Source organism: Ovis canadensis, chromosome 24, assembly GCF_042477335.2.
Source record: "Ovis canadensis isolate MfBH-ARS-UI-01 breed Bighorn chromosome 24, ARS-UI_OviCan_v2, whole genome shotgun sequence".
Taxonomy (NCBI): domain Eukaryota; kingdom Metazoa; phylum Chordata; class Mammalia; order Artiodactyla; family Bovidae; genus Ovis; species Ovis canadensis.
In genome coordinates this window covers 13,306,490-13,311,272 of record NC_091268.1, presented here as the reverse complement: position 1 = coordinate 13,311,272, position 4,783 = coordinate 13,306,490, and positions in this window count along the sequence as shown.

The window sequence follows — 4,783 nt, the reverse complement described above, 5'->3', positions numbered from 1 at the left end:
CGGAGAAAATCAATCAATTTAGATGATGGATAATCATTAGAAAATGAACCAGGAAATGAAGCAAGAGAAATTTGCCAGTTTTCATTAAATTGTAAACATCAAGATATTTGAGCAGTTGTTAACTGAGTAACAATCTGGTGTGGTTTACATCCTGATAGTTGTAAAATACGATAGCGACTTTTCTATATAAGGAAGGCTAATTTATCCATATATATATTCAATTTTTTTTGAGGGGGGAAACTGTTAGGTAAGAAAATCCATTCTATTAATCCTTCTTCTTGAGCAATTACACCAGATGGGGAATAAGGGGTATGAAATGTGATAAAAGAAATAGGTTGAGATGCATGTAAGTAAGTCAAAAAGCCATCATTTAGTCGTTGTTCAACAAGTTGAAGTTTCTGTAAAGCCAATGGGATTAAGGTCCGGGGGCTATCCAAAGCTGCATTTCCTTTTAAAGTAGAAAACAAATGTCATAATTGATAAGTAGGAATCCCAAGTACCGGGTGTAGCCAATTAATATCTCCCAATAATTTTTGAAAATCATTTAAGGTTCTGAGATGGTCTCTTCTAATTTGTAACTTTTGGGGCTTAATTCTATGTTGTTCCAATGTTGTCCCTAAATATGAAATAGGAAAGTCCTTTTGAATTTTTTCTGGGGCTATTTGCAAATTGTGTAGTCTTAAAGCCTCTTGTACTTTTAAAAAGAATTCAACACGTTCAGCAATACTAGGAACTGCTAATAGGAGATCATCCATATAATGATATAGAATATAATTAGGGTATTCTTGACGGAGAGATTGCAAAGAGTGAGCTACAAATTCTTGACATAAGGTAGGACTATTTATCATTCCTTGCGGTAGGACTGTCCATTGATAATGCTTAACAGGTTGAGCATGATTAAGAACAGGAACTGTAAAAGCAAATTTATTTCTATCTTGAAATTGTAGGGGAATGGTAAAAACAAACAAACAAACAAACAAACAAAAACAGTCTTTAAGATCTAGCACCATTAAGGACCAATTCTGAGGAATAAGAGCTGGAGAGGGGAGTCTCAATTGCAATGCTCTCATAGGTTCAATACATTTATTAACTTCTTGTAAATCAGTTAACATTTTTTATTTTTTAGATTTTTTTTAAATAACAAAAACAGGAGAATTTTAGGGTGAGGTAGAGGGCTCTATATGACCAAGTTGGAGTTGTTCTCGTATTACTTGTTCTAATGCCTCAAGCTTCATTTGTGGTAATGGCCACTGCTCAACTCATTTAGGGGTATTAGTTAACCATTTTAATGGAAGAGCTCAAGGAATTTGAGCAGTGGCTACTAGTTTTCCAGGGGAATGGTTACAGAAGCCCCCAAAGGAGAGAGGAGATTTCTCCCCCATATATTAATAGGTATATTTACAATATAAAAGGTAACAAATATTGATCTTCCATTATGGAATTGACATTGCAAGGGATGGGTACTCTTCCAAATATCTGCAATGGAGCCCAATCCCGTCAGCATTAAAGGGCTTTTTTCCTTTTCCCAACCTTGGGGCCATTGCTGAGAAGAAATGATTGAAACATCTGCCCCGGTGTCTAATAGTCCTTTAAAGTTTTTTCCTTGTATAATCAAGGAGAGAACAGGGCGAGAATCTTTGATAAGCATTTCCCAAAATATATGTCATCCAGTGTTTCTAAATCCTCCTGTTCATTCATTAGGAAGAGCCAAAAAGAGATGAAGCTCTTCTGACATTAGCAAGGGGCTGTCTCTGACCAAAAGAGTTAACTTAGGGCTGTAGTTGATAAATCTCCTGGGCATGAAAGGAGCGTTTCAAACCCTCTGTTAGCATTTTAGCTTACATGGCAGCTTTATCCAGACTCTTGCAACATCGTTGAGCCTATGCAATGCTTGCTGCCAAGTTCTTACATCCCTTATCCATTGTGTTCCTGGGAGTGCATATAGTCAGGATGTAGAAGAAGCAAGTAATAGCCTTAGCATTGGCAACATTAGACTTTGAGTTAATAAGTTCTTTCTTTGCTGTAACCTGCTGAATCTTTGCTCCATAAGCATGTAACTCTGTATTTTTTACCTTGCTGTATGTATCACTCGGGGTAAAAAAGCCCTGAGAAGAATAAAGTAAATGGGCCTCGCTCGAAGAATTTGAGCAATATGTTCCCCAGCTAGTAATGAAAGTGTGGTAGAGGTAGAAACCATAATCAAAATTTCCCTAACATAGTCAGTCTATTACCCCAGGAATTATGGTTAGACCTCTCAAAGCCATGCCGCTATGGCCTAATATTAAGCCAAAAGTGCCTTTAGGCAGTGGTCCAAATACATTTGTTTTTAATTTATAAATGCTTCCCCCTGGTGACAAAAGAGCATTCTCAGCTAGTGGCAAGTCAGCAGTAGCACTCCCTGAAGTAGCAGACCGTAAGTCCGAAATCATCATCTGAGGTCTTTTTAATGGGGCAGATAGAATGGGAGGAGGGCAAGGAGGAGAAGTCCCCGGTATTGTTCCTGGGCCCCAAGGACTCAGGCCCACAGGATAGTTTCCTGGTATCGGGTTGCCCATTTTGTCTGTCTTAGATTTGCATTCATTAGTCCAATGAAATCCCTTCCTGCACCGACGGCAAAGTCCAGGAGGAGCCTTATTCTTCCTAGCAAGAGATCTGTCTTTATCAGCTTTTAATTTCTGACACTCTTTTTTCATATGACCAGGTTTTCCACAATGAAAGCAGTTACCTCCTTTTGGTGGTCTCATAACCTTGGCCAAGGCCGTAGCAAAGACATTAGCCTGGTGCTCAGTTCCTCCTACTCCCGAGCAGGCTCTGATATATTCAGCTATAGAGGCACTCTGTCCCTTTAAAGGTCCCAGTATATGCTTGCATTCAGGATTTGCATTTTCAAATGCCAAAGTTTGTAATAATATCCCTGAGATTTCATCCCTCCCTACAGCCCATTCTACAGCTACCCTCAATCTTGCTAGAAAATCAGTGTATGGCTCATTAGGGCCTTGCATTGTTTTAACAAAGAAGGGCTGGGCTTGGCCAGTAGGCACCACATGGTGCCATGCTCGTAAAAAGACTTGGTGGACTTGTTGTAAGTCCTGATCAGAATATTGAGCCTGTTCTCTTAAAGCCTGATATTGGCCCTCTCCCATTAATTTGTCCTCGAGAGGACCAGGGGGGGTTTGTCCCTCATTAATCCGAGCTTGCTCCCTAGCTTCTTCCTCCCACCAGCTACGAAGTTGCAACCATTGAGAACCCTCCAAGACAGCTTGGGCAATGGATTCCCAATCTAATGGAATGATTAATTTGCCTTGTTCCAATGATTTCAACACAGCCAAAACAAAGGGAGATTGAGGACCACACTGCGCTAGTGCAGCTCTAAGATCTTTAAAAAATTTATATTCCAAAGGAGCATATTGAACATTTATCACGTTGCCATCTTGTTGTCTCTGGATGGGAAACAATTGTGGAGGGTCAATAAACCCACCAGGGGGAGCAGACAGGTCATCATCATGAAGCATAGACAAAGGAAAGGAGAACCGATAATGTTCCCTGCCCACATCGGGCCGATCAACCGCAGTGGGGAAAAGAGAAGCACGAGGAGGAGCAGAGGTGTGGATTTTTTTTCCTCCTTACGGGATCTCTACCATTCCTGGAATAGATGGATCATTTCTTTAATCTCTTTGCCCTCCTCTGACGAAACCGAAGAAGCCTCTGAATCTGATTCTGAACTATCAGATGTTTCACCATTTTCAGAAGGAGGCTTATTTATATCCTTATTTTTAGGCAATGCAGAAATTTCACCAACATTTGGCATATGCTCATAAGTTGCCTCTTCCTTCATTAAAGCATTAGATTTACTCTCATTATCTGTAGATAGCAAAGTCAAAGCCTGTATTATAGCATTACATAAATTTTATAACATGATTCAAAATAAATAAAAAAAATAAAAAATAAATAAAGAAAAAAAAAGAAAAAAAATTTATAACATGATTCAATATATAAATTTACATATTGTGCCCATAATGAACATTTGTTTCTTCCTAGCAGGATTTCCCCATGGTTTTTTGAACCATGAACTTTTGAAAGTTCCCATCTGCTAGGGTGAAGAATTCCCCATGATTATGTACAAGAATTCACCTAGCAATTTTTTTCCGCTAGGGTGAGGAATTCCCATGTTTCCGAAAGCTCCCCTGCTATGGATCTAAAATCCCCCCGGGGTTTCTTACCTCTTTCGGTTTCACTCGAACCCCATCCGTTGGGCGCCAGATGTTGGTTACTACGAGTGAAATGACACAGAACATACAAGACATACAAGACGCACACAAGAGACATACACTCTGGCCAGAAGGACAAGAACTGCACACGCCAGTGAGCTCGCGGTTTATTTATATACTTCCCCTCTGGGCAGAATTCCAGACTGTATGACCAAACTTGTTCAGTACAGCGCATGTGCACAAATGTTATCGTACAGCAAAAGGGAGTGAAATTCTGGCCTACTGCAGAGTCTGTCCAGAGCCCTTATCACAAGAAGGGAATGTTCCCTTATTTGCAAGGGACCATTGGACTCAAGGCTGTGTCTGTCTCCTTGGCAGAACATCCTGTTTGCAAGCAGCACATCTCCACTTTCCCTATTGTGGCCGCATTAACCCTTCACAGAGTACATCATGAGAAACACTGGGCTAGAAGAAGCACAAGCTGGAATCGAGATTGCTGGGAGAAATATCAATAACCTCAGATATGCAGATGACACTGCCCTTATGGCAGAAAGTGAAGAGGAGCTAAAAAGCCT